Raw genomic sequence first — 12,324 nt, 5'->3', positions numbered from 1 at the left:
GTGTGAAAACAGAGACTGTAAGACTGACAGAATCGTTTTGGAAATAAGATACCGAATTATAAACAGGACCCCAGGCAAGGGTAAGTCACACACTCTACGGGAAGTGAAAGTTCCTCTTCAAAGTTTCCTTTCTTGTTAATGAATAAATCATAAGTGTGCTAATAATTTGTTAAGCCCTATCCTATGTAGCTGTTAGATATGCCATGCTTACTGGCACAGAGTACATTCTATGTCCTTGTACTTTAACCAAAATATCTGTGCTGGATGTACTCACAGGCATATCCCAGCTCATAGCCTATGCCCCTTACCTGTTTAAAAAAGTTTTAAGTTATTAGCCAATGGGGTTTTAGTTTAGATTGTGAGGTCTGGCTCTGACCAGTGGAGACAGACACCACAATAAGGACGCCCCCAGATGCGTAAGGGATATGTATGTCTACTTTTTCTTTGTTCATTGTACTCTCTTGGCAAGATGGCTAGTGTGGGTACCCTTCCTGCAGTCCAGGAAGGAAAAACTGCTTTGCTGACATCCATTGTCTCAGTGCTAATTTTTCTTTGTGGCACCAACCATCTGCTTCCAAGGCTGTCTATACTTAAAGAATAAACTATATTCTAACTGCCACGGGGTTTCTTTCTCCAGCACTTAAACAAGCACTGGCCTGGAGATACGCAATATTAAGACAATGACAACTCATCCAGTTCACAGATGCTGACTACCTTAGCCCCTGTTCCACCAGCCATAGCTACAGCTTTGATTGGACAAGAGGCTGATTTTGGTAACGTTCTCCTGATATGTTGGCCACCAACCACGGACCAACTCTGGTCAGTTTGCAGAGATTGTGCATTCATGCACCTTTGTGACCTGAAAAGTCCTTTCGACCTATAAGGCCTAATGGTAATATATTTACATATTAAATCTCTACCCCGATGCAAACAGGTCATTTTTAACATGTATGTTAGTTCAATATTCATGTGTCAGGGCCGCTTCGTGAATACTCACAGCCCTTCCTCTTCCTGTAAGCTGATGAATGTTTATGTTTAGCATACAACTCCTACCCCAGCCTCTCCTTTTTTGAAATACCTGTCTGTGGTCTTGGCCAGAGGCTGTGCTTCCAAGCATGTGGGATGGCCACCTTGCCATTGTAACCCTTTACAAGAAACAAAGTCACTTTCTCCTTTTCCATATTTATGGGTCTTGTTATAATAATAATTATTATTTTAATTAACAGTTTTCTATCTGGACACCTTCTCAGTGAATCACTCCTGAGACTCGCAGAGCCATACCTGAGACTCTTGTTAAAGAAGTACTCTGTGGACCTGCGGTCCCAGCAGGGTTTTTCTCAAACCTGAGTGCTGCCTCACAGCCACTGCTCACCTTCTGGGCCCTGTCCTCCCTCCCTCCCCGCTGCCTCCTGCTGGATTCTGTTTCTGTGCAAAGGGTGTGGGCAAGTTTAGCACAGGGCAGCCAGCCCCCTCTGCAGGCAGCCCTTGTGGGTAAGGGTGAGGCAGTAGACTCACCATAAGCTGGGGCCTGGTGATGGGGTGGGCAGGGCCACTCACGTCAGCATTTGGATCTGCACCTTTTCTCTGTCCCTGAGGAGAAGGGCCTGGTGGATTGCATGGTGAGTAACCAGACAGGCTTCTTTGCAGCCCTGTGTATAGGGCTTAGTCCCCTGAGACAGTGAGGGTCTCTCCCCATCCAAGACTCAGACTGGGTCCACTATACAAAAGGCAAAGGCTGGCATTTGCCCTCCCCTCACGCATGGATGAGTCCAGAGCTCAAGATCTTTGTGCCTAGCTTCAGGGTCTTTGTGCCTAGCTTCAGGGTCTGTTGGAAGAATTCCCCTGCCAGGTCACGTTGACTTTGCAATGTGTGGTTACCACCGCGATTCGCTTGGTGGTTGTTTAGTGACCACCCTGCTATGAGGAGCCTGGCCCTGAACTAGGCCCTGGGCTTAAGAGATGAATGAACTAGAACTCTAATTTCAAGAGCTCTCAGTCTTGCGGGAGAGACTGGTGCATAAACATATAAAAGCACAAAACGGAGGTGGACGGAGTGTAAAAATCGTGGGGATGGATTCCACTTTCACTGGAGGCAGAGTGGGCAAGGCACAGCTGGAATGAGATGCCAAAGCTGAGTAGCTGCTCAGCCAGAGAGGAGCTGGAGCTGGGGAGAGTGGGCCTCAGCGGCTCCTTTGTAAAGTGGATGGCAACAGGCCAGACTGTGGTACCTGGGGTGGCCTGAGGCAGGGCAGTCCAGGGCCATCCTGGGAAGAGTGGTGGCCCAATAGCCCCACAGCCCTGACTTAAGGGGCGGCCCCGTGGTGGTGTCAGCGTTAGCCCAGGGGAAGGACTGGTGCCAGGGCCTCCTCTGAAAGCCAGAGGCATCAAAGTCAGTGTTAAAACAGCAGGTGAAGGATGGGGCTTGCAAAGGGTTTGTGCAGACCCTAGGGTTGCTTAGCATGCCTAATGGCACTTGGACTGGATTTGACCTTCTGGGGAATTGTTGGCCCACCAGCAGCCCCTGAGGTCACTGTGCTGTCCCAGGGTGTAGGGATGGGGCAGACCCCAAAGGAGATCGCCATGCCCTGCCTCAAAGGCGAGTGGCCCGAGAGCTCCTCCTCCTCCCTGCAGGAAGGGAGCCTAGAGTGAAGGGGCCAGAGGGTTGTGAGGGAGTGGTGAGAGCTGGCATTAGCTGAAAGGCTCTGGGAAGTTCCCTCCAGCTTGGAGCCGGTCCTGTTCTCTGGCACCATGCGGAGGTGCTGACAATTTCCTCTGCATGCCCTTAACATTTTCCCACTTGTCAGGGTTCACTTATTTTCATTTATTTCTCTTTGTAAGACAGATTGAAACAAGGGCCTGTACATGTGGGGCCGTAGGCTACTTTTGTGTCCACCCCTGTCCCCACCCTGGCTTTGATGGGCCCTCTAATTTCTTTTCAGCCTTTCTGAGCACTCTCTTTGCTCACTCCTGCTGAGGCCAACCCTACCCCTCATCTGCCACTGGCAGCTCTCCCTGGGGGCCGAAGACTCCCATCTTCCCCATTGTCCTCCACTCCCTTCTCTGGCTCCAAAGGCTTTTGCGCATCTCCAAGCAAGACCTGGAGTGCCCTTCCAGGAACCAGGATTTTTCTGTGTTTTTTTTTTTTTTGTGTGTGTGTGTGTGTTTTTTTTGCAAGTTTGAGCAGAGGTATCATTGGTTGGGGAGGGGGGTCAATAATTGCAGGGACAGGGGCAGGAGCTGGCGGAGGGACTCTTCACAGGTGGTCTTGCAGCCATAATAATAAAGTAATAGTGTTTACTGAGAATCTGCCATGTGTGTGTCCCTTTGTCAGATGCTTTATTTATGCATTCATCTCCCTTGCTCCTCTGAAGTACATGCTATTACCACCCCCATTTAAAACCAGGCCCAGAGCCGGGGTGAGAAGAGCCAGCTGTTTCCCACTTCCTTGCTAGGAGCTCTTCCTCCCCAAGGGGAGGGACCCTAACGGTGAGCTAGGGCACCCCTCTGCCTCCAGCTAGGATTGACATGGAAAACCATGGAGGAGGCCCAGGGGCTTTGGATACAATCCGCTCCTGGGTGTCTTATTCCGGGTCCTAGTCAGAAGGTTATTCTCATGCTCTAACTTACTTAGTGTTCTCTAGAGAAACAGACCAATAGGACACATGAGAATAGGGAGTTTATTAGGAGAATGGACTCCCACAATCACAGGGTGAGGTCCCGTATACGCCTTCTGCAAGCTGAGGAACAAGGAAGTCAGTCTGAGTCTAAACCCTCAAATCAGGGAAGCTGACGGTGCAGCCTTCAGTCTGTGGTGGAAGGCCGGAGAGCTCCTAGCAAACCACTGGGGTAAGTTGAAGAGTCCAAAAACTGAAGAGCTTTGAATCTAATGTTTGGAGGCAGGAAGCATGCAGCACAGGAGAAAGATAGAGGCCGTATGACTTAGCCAGCCCAGTCCTTCCATGTTCTTCTGCTTGCTTTCGTTCTGGCCTCGCTGGCAGCTGGTTAGATTGTGCCCACTCAGATTGAGGGTGGTCTGTGTTTCCCAGTGACTCAAATGTTACAGGGAGTTTGGCAACACCCTCACAGACACACTCAGGAACAATACTTTGCATCCTTCAATCAAGTTGACACTCAGTATGAACCATCACACCTTCCTACCCCCAACATGTCCCTGGATTAGAGGAATGTCAGCCGTGCCTGTTCTCCTGAACTTGGGTGGGGGGAGGATGGGGCAGCATTTTCTCTGTGATCAGATCATTGGCTTAGATTCCCACCTGCTGAAGGGTTGAAGCAGGTGCCTGTAATACAAAGATCTCTCCCAGGGACCTTACTGAAATGCCCTTCCTTTGGGTCTTAGGCCCCTGACATTCTCCCTCTGCCCCAGGAGCTAGACCCCAGGCCAGGGGCTCTCCATCCCTCCCTCCACCCTCATTTCCCAGCCGGCAGTCCCCGATCTCTGCTCTCAGTCTTTACTACGATTGCCTGAGAAGCGCGGTAGGGAGCCAGTGAGGCACCCAGCCACCCTGATGTCTGTCTCTTTGCTATCTCCACAGCCTGGCCCAGGCCTCTGCAGGCTGCGGTTGAAAGGCTTTGCCCTTTAAAAAGATCTCTTTCTTTTAGAGGGTGAATAAGAGTTAATTATTAATGTGAAGGGACCTGTAGAACAGATGTTTTCTGGGCCCGCTAGGGAATAGTTGAGTAATCATAGTTGAATGATTTTGGGGATAGACAGGGATAACTTGCCTCCAGGGAAGACTTTTCTGGAATACCCAGGAGATGGGCTGGTTGGTGTCTCCCAACCTGCTGAAGTCCCCATTTTCTTCTTAGGCTCTGCAGGATGCTTAGGTCCCGTGAGAACCTGGCAGAAGTGGGGCACTCAGTGGTGCTTGATGGATGGATGAATCATTATAAGGGCCTTTTGGAGGCAGCATTTCTGGCTCAGATTGGAGTTGAGGTGTGGGTATGGGTGAGGGGCAGGGCTGTTTTAGGGTATGCAGAGACCCTAGTCATCCCAGAGAAGGTCCTGTTTATAGTTTGAACCTGCCAAGGAATGACCCTGGGTGGTGAGGAGTTTCTTATCTACACAAAAGGAGCTGGGCCTGGCCAGGTACAGCCAGTGACCTGGAAAGGTGTCCTATGGGATAGGGACATATTAAGTGGCCCAGGAGTGCTGAAGAGAAGCTGGTGCCAGGCATTGGGACTCTGGGCACCCATTTTAGCTCTGAGCCAGCTGCCCTCTCTGAGCCTCGGTGTGCTCACCTATAGAATGGAGGTGTTACTCTCATCTCACCTCCCTGCCTCCTCCCTGGCTGCCCTGGGGTGACAGGAGCAGCTGATGTGACACTCAAAGTGGACCTGTGCCAAGGTACTTGGGGTCTGCAGGGGACTACCTTCCTGGGTAGAACAAATCCCTTCCTCTAGGTCCTAGGGTATCTGGTTCCTCCTTGGTTCTGGCCTTTGTGGTGTGGTCTGGGTCCTTTCTGGCTTGTCTCTGCCCACCCTTGCCCACCCCCACCATACTGGCATGGGAGCTCCTTGAGGGCAGGGGCGGCTGCTTGTGTGCCGTCACCTCTCCCACATTCACCATGAGACCCACACACAGAGAGGTGATCCTTCATGTTGCTAGGCAGGGACTGCAGAGGGCATTGAGACACCACCCTAGGGAGTGAGGGAGGCAGGCACTGCTGCCACCACCATAGGTATTCACAGTCCCCAGAGAGTGCAGCGTGGATGTCCACGGGATCTGCACAGATACGGCTCAGTGATTTGCCAAAGCAACTCAGCTTCACCCCGGAGAACCTGGTGTGAGAAGGAAAGCCAGGTAGGTATTGGTGATGCGCGGCACTGAGCCCTGGCCCTCCCACACTCCTGCTATTTATTTATTTACCTTCATGATAACTCTTGGATACCTGGAGAAGGTCCCTTTGCCCCATGAGCTTTATGGCCTCCCAGCCCTAAGACCTATAATCAAATTCCCAAATCCTTCAACTTCCTGGGTCCTCCATGGCCTGTTAACACCCTTCTTGACAACCCACAGGTAGGCTGGGGCAGGGCCTTCCTCTCGATCACCTCCTTCTGGAAGGCTGTGCCCAGGCAGCACTTTGCAAACTGCTCTAAAGCTCTGCTTAGATCATGGTTCTCAGCGGTGGTGAGTGTTTCTCTTTAAGATTCCCCTACTCTGTTACAGGCTCAGGACTTGGAGTCATCAGCATCTCATTCCCTGGCGTAGTAATCCCAACAGGTAGGTGTCACTGTTTTCATTTTGTTGATGAGAAAACAAAGGCACAATGAGACAAGTGACTTGTCTGACGTCTGGTGGCCAGGAAATGGTAGAGCTGGGATTTGAACCCAGGACGGCAAACCAAGCTGGCTGTTTTTGAAAAGCCACAGGCTCAGCTGTGTCAGCTAAAGCCTTGCATTCCTCTAGGAAGGCTGTCTCTTGCTGCACTCATTGCCTGACAGTTGACTTTCTGAATGCCTCTGAGCCTGGGATCTTCCTCACGACTCGGCCTGGGCTGGTTTTGCCTGCTGACCTGTGGAGGGAACCTAGGAGGCAGTGACAGTAGTGTGGAGACCACTGGGCTGCATGGGGACCTGGGGATTCACCCTGAGCTGGAAGGTCCCAGTGATTTGTCAGCCACCCCATAGCATCCACTGCATTCAGGAGACAGTGGGGCTCTTGGCTCTGTGAGGTTAGCAGCTTCTTGGGGGTTCCGGCCCTAGCCGGGCTGCCTGGCTCTCAGACAGCAGTGGGTTCTGGAGGGTCCATGGTAGAGACCAGCCATAGTCTTTCCCCACCTGGGTAGCCACAACCAGACGTAGTTTGGTGGGTTCGAGGACGGGAAATGGGCTGGAGAGGAGTTGGAGGAGTGGAGAGGCCATTTGCTTTGGAATTAAGTGCACTGAAGCAATTGATATAATGGCTTGGGAATCAGCAACTCAGCTGCTGTTTTATTGTTTGTTCTAATTTCACTTAATATTTGAATAAGTAATACATTCCCATGGGTTAAGAAAAAGGGTAGATGGTGGAAAGTCTTCCCCCTGCCTCTGTCTTGGCCACGTGGCTGCTCTTCCACAGGTGGTGTGATTTCTCTGTGTCTGTCTGGAGGTAATCTAGGTGCATAAGCAGATGTGTATAGATAGTATTTTAAAATATGTGTTCAAAGGGCCGGGCATGATGGGTCATGCCTGTAATCACAGCACTTTGGGAGGCTGAGGTGGGATGATCGCTTCAGCTCAAGAGTTTGAGACCAGCCTGGGCAACATGGCGAAACCACGTTTCACCAAAAAAAAAAAAAAAAAAAAAAGCTTAGCTATTTGGGAGGCTAGATGGGAGGAATACCTTGAATATCTTGAGCCCTGAGCCCAGGATGTTGAGGCTTCAGTGAGCCGTGATCTCACGACTGCACTCCAGCCTGGGTGACAGAGTGAGACCCTGTCTCAAAATAAAATAAAATATGTATTTGCATATTTTTAAAAGTATTTATTTACCTGCATTGTTTTACTTTTACTCAGCTGCAAAACAATGTTTTGTACGTTGCTCTTTTTCATTAAATAGTGTATCTTGGAGATGCATATTAGCATACAAAGCGCTTCCTCATTCTTTAATCAGGGTTGGGTAATGTTCATGCAACATTATTATTATTTTTTATTTTTTACTGAAATACAATTTACAGACAGCAAAATGGGCAGCTCTCCAATGGACAGCACAGTGAACATTTGCATAAGTATGCACCCATGGGACCACCACCCAAATAAGACTAGAAGATACCACCATCAAGATGTGATGTTCCTATCATTCCGACTTCTGTGACCCGACCTCGGTTTCCTTAGCTTTAACATGGGGCTCTATCGGGACTGACTCGCAGGGCTGTTGTGAGGTTGATGCAAGTACCCAGCACAGTGCCTGGCACACAGGATGGACACCGGCGTGATTACCATGAAACCCCTGCTTGGGATTTCTCCTGCCTCTGTTTGGGCTCTCTAGTTACCTTCAGTTCCTCTCTCTTACACACACACACACACACGCTCACACTCACACACACCGTCTAGCCAAGGAGATAGACCAAGAGGGTGATTGTGTGAAGCCCAGGCTGAGTGAATAGCCCCATTGTTCCTGGGCTGAGTTCCCGGAGCCAGCCTGTGTGGCATTGACCAGGGCTGGACTGTCCAGTGGGAGGTGCCCATGGGCCCCTGACCAAGGACTGGCCACACCTTGTGGGGAAACCCGCTTCCCCTCCTTCCGCAGAGGGAGGAGGGAAGGAGTGCCAGTTGAGGCTGGGCCTGGGCAGGGTGCCTGAGGATACCTCCCATTCTCCAAGCTGCCCACTGGCTCCTGAATGCCAGGGGCTGGGGATCGCCTGCAGATGGTGCACTTGGAGCAGAGAGGCTGGGAGCAGACCAGGAATGGGACTAGGTGAGAGAAGGGAAGTAAAATTGAATTCACTTATCTGCTCTTCTCTTCCCTCCTGGGATGAATGAGTGTGGGCAGCCTGAGGCCCCGTGGAAGCAGCCTGAAGGGAACCACCTGGAAGCAGGCCCCCCTTCCCAGGGAACCCAGGCTCCAGAACCACCCCAGGAGGTAGGACTCGTGGTCGCCTCTGCTGGCCAGACTTTCCAGATGCGGGAGTTCTGTGTAGTGGTATTACTGGTCATCTGTTCAGCCCACTGAGCTGCTGCAGGATTCCTCAGAGGCAAGGCCTCGGAGCAGCCCTGGCATCTGTCTCCTGACCTTACCACCTCTGATGTCACCTGTGGAGATTCAGTGCCCACTCTGCCCTGCTCATCAGGGAACCTGCCAGAAGGGCCTCCAGCCTTCTTGGCAGTAGCCAGGGCTGCAGAAAGGGCTGCCTTGGGGGCCAGCAGGTGGTGAGCTCATGTGGGCCAGAGGGAGTGAGGATGAGGGGTGACAGTGTGAAAGGTGAGTGGGTGGGAGGTAGGACAAGGGGGAACTTCGCCTGGAGGCCAGTGTGGGGACCGAAGGGGCCTGGTGGTGGAAAGGTTTTTAGACGAGGCACACGCTTCCTGAGGGTGGGTTTCTTCTTGCCTTTCCTTCCTGCTACCTGGCTGCTCCAGGTAGCCCATGTCCCCAGAGTCCAGGCCAGGGACCTAGTGGCTTCACATTGTTCTAGGACATGCCACGGGATGGCTCCCTGGGGACAGACATTGTCCTTCCTTTCCTTCCTTGCCAGTTTGGGCACCTGCCCACAGAATTTGGGAGCAGGGGCTGTCTCCTGGGCCGGTGCCTGCACTTTGTCACATTCTGACCTGTATCACAGATCTGGCTTGGAACCGCCCAGCCCGGGGCTGAGGCTTCTGTGGGCAAGGGCAGAGGAGGGAGCCCAGCCCTGCATGGAGCCTGCCTTCTCCAGGCCAGCCTCCCTTGCCATGGAAACAGCCCCACGGAGGCCCGGGAATTACCCAGGATGGGAATTTTAATTGCAGCCCACGATCCTGTTCTGTAGTCCGCCCTCAACTCCCATCACCTCCCCAGCCCCAGGCCCTGTGAGATATTCACTGTGTCATATTTTTAGATCAGACTCAGGGGTTGGGGGCCTGTCTTCGGCCTTGTTTGCTTTTGGTCAGTCTGTCTCCTTATGGCCCTGTGGCTGAATGTCTCAGGATGTGCCCTGGTGCCAGATGTGTTGGGGTGGGCAGTGGGAGGTGGGGGCCTTCCTAAGACGAACCTGGGCCTATGGCCACCACTCTGCTCCCACTGTAGGAAGGCTCTGGGGGGCAGCTGGGGGAAGCAGTGGGTGCCGAGAGCACTCACTGTGGTTCTCGGGCCACAGAGGAGAGTGTGGCAATGGCCAGCAGAATAGGCTAAGGAAGGTCAGCTTCTGTGCTGGACCCATTCCTGAAAGGGTAGCTGGAGCAGGCTCCTTCCCCAGAAAGAAGGGACATCTGGCCTCCTCTGCTCTCTCCTTCCTCCCAAGAAATTTGGGACTTGAAAGAGACTCAAGTTGGCAAGCTCTAGACTGGACCCATGAGGCCAGAGGAAGAAAGACGAAACTCCTAGAAGGTGGAGCCTCCTTTAATGAGCTGAAGATCAAGTCACCCCCAGCACAGACCACCCCTGCCTTCCCACCTTCCAGTCCCGGGAGGGCCAAGAACCCTGGGGGTGGGGTAGTTTGGGCAGCAGGTGTGTTGTGTAGGGGGTGGGGTCACAAGATAGGAGTTCAAATCCTGGTGCGGCTACTTCCAAGCCCTTAGTTTCTCTATTCCCCACCCCCCTGTCAGGATTTGCTGGCATCCTCTAATTTATCTGGGGGACTGGTTCTGTAACTGGAGAAGAAGGAACAGGGAAGGGTGCCCTTCTCCCAGGCTCCTTGGCCTGGATTTGTGGCCGGGATTGGAGGTTGCAGCCACAGCCAGACAGGCTGTTTGCAGAGAGGCCCTGGGACACTGTGGCAATGCAGTCATGCTTTCGGGGGCCCTGGAGCCCAAGGGCTTCTGTGTTGGGGAAGATGCCATTCTCCCTGCTTCTGGTGGCCTAGGCCTGGGGCTATGGGAGCATCGGGGCTTGTCCCTTGGCCTGAACATTAGCTCCCCAATGAGGGTCATAATGAGGGAAGTGCGGTGAGGCTAGGAGGGGACACTCCTTCAAGTGGCTGCTTTGCCTCTGGCAGTTTCCTAAAGCAGGAGCAGAGAACATGCTAGAGGTGAGTGCAGGTGACAGGCTGGTCTGGGAGTAACTCAGTGTCCCTTTGAGGGATTCACAGAAACCCTTGTAGGTGAAGTCGTTTTTAAAGGGGCTTTGGCTGGAGGACCTGGTGGGGCAGGAAAGGGGTTTCAGCGAGATTCGGCCTTCTGAATCCATGAGCTGGCAAGCCTGGCAACCTTGGACCCAGTGACCCACAGGGATGGTACGAAGGGGAAATGGGATCATATGTACAGTGGCTAGCAGAGGTAAGAACCCACTCTTTTATTTTTTTTCAGATGGAGTCTTGCTCTGTTGCCCAGGCCGGAGTACAGTGGCACCATCTCGGCTCACTGCAATCTCTGCCTGCTGGGTTCAAATGATCTCCTGCCTCAGCCTCCTAAGGAGCTGAGATTACAGGCATCCACCATCATGCTCAGCTAATTTTTGTATTTTTGGTAGATACGGGGTTTCCCTGTGTTGGCCAGGCTGGTCTTGAACGCTTGACCTCAGGTGATCTACCCGCCTCAGCCTCCCAAAGTACTGGGAGTACAGGCATGAGCCATTGCCCACATTTTTGTTTTATTTCAACAACAAAGAGGTGTAGGTCCATTGATTCATCCAGAAGAGGAATTCATCCAGACTAGGGCAGTACTGGGGGACAGGAGGTAAGTAAGAGGCCTTTTTATGAAAAAAACAAAAAAACAAAAAACAACAATTGGAGACTCAATTCACTTCCTGCATGGCCTTGGGTAAGTCACACAGCTTCTCTGGGCCTCAGTTTGCCCAACTATGAGGTGAAGGAGTTGGCTCGGTTTGCCTCTGGGCCCCTCCGGCTCTATTATGAATGGGCTTCCACATCACCTGTGGGAAATGTCCACTGGCCTGGCTGTTTTTGCCCAGGTTTTTCTGGTTGGAACTTCTTCTGCTGGTGCTGGTGGGCTCTTGGGCCTGAAGTCTGGGCACAGCTAAGAGCCGTCTTCCATGAGCTTGCTGCCTTGTCACTGTCCCCTGTGAGACATGGGAAATTGAGGATTGCAGCGGCAGATCTTAAATCAGAGCCTGGGCCATCCATCTCCCAGAACAGACTGAAATAACAAGGTGGGTGGCACAGATCACCGCCACATAGACAGTTGAAAGATATTAAAAAACCAGAATCTTGAGCCCCAAATCCCTTAACAAATTTCCAGCTACCTCAGGGACCTGCATGTGGACAAGAGACGAGGGAATATCTCATTTTAGAGTTCCCCAGGAGGGCCAGGGGGCTGCATTTCCACAAATGCCTCTGTCTGAGGGTTTCTGAGAGCCCTGCCACCTGCCATTGGCCTCCTTAGTCTGCCTGACCTCCACTTCCTCCCTGAGGCACCCCCACTAGAGCCAGCCTGGCCAGAATGGCAGAGCAGAGTGCCCAGGTATGTGCAGCCAGACTGCTGTGGTGCACTGTTGCTCACCAGCTCTGCAAACTTGGGAAAGTTGCTTAACCTTTTTGGCTCTCAGTTTCCTCATCTGTAAAATGGGAATGACAATGGTTATTTCACGGGGTTGTTTTGAGGGTTAAATGAAATAATTAACACAAAGCAAACAGTGCTTGGCCCGTCTTGAGACCTCAAACATTAGTCGCTAATATTAATCTTCTTACTGTCCCATAAATGAGCCCACCCAGCTGCTGTTTCCTTCCACAGGCT

Source organism: Callithrix jacchus, chromosome 10 (genome assembly GCF_049354715.1).
Source record: "Callithrix jacchus isolate 240 chromosome 10, calJac240_pri, whole genome shotgun sequence".
NCBI classification, from domain to species: domain Eukaryota; kingdom Metazoa; phylum Chordata; class Mammalia; order Primates; family Cebidae; genus Callithrix; species Callithrix jacchus.
Note: the sequence above shows the minus strand (reverse complement) of the source record.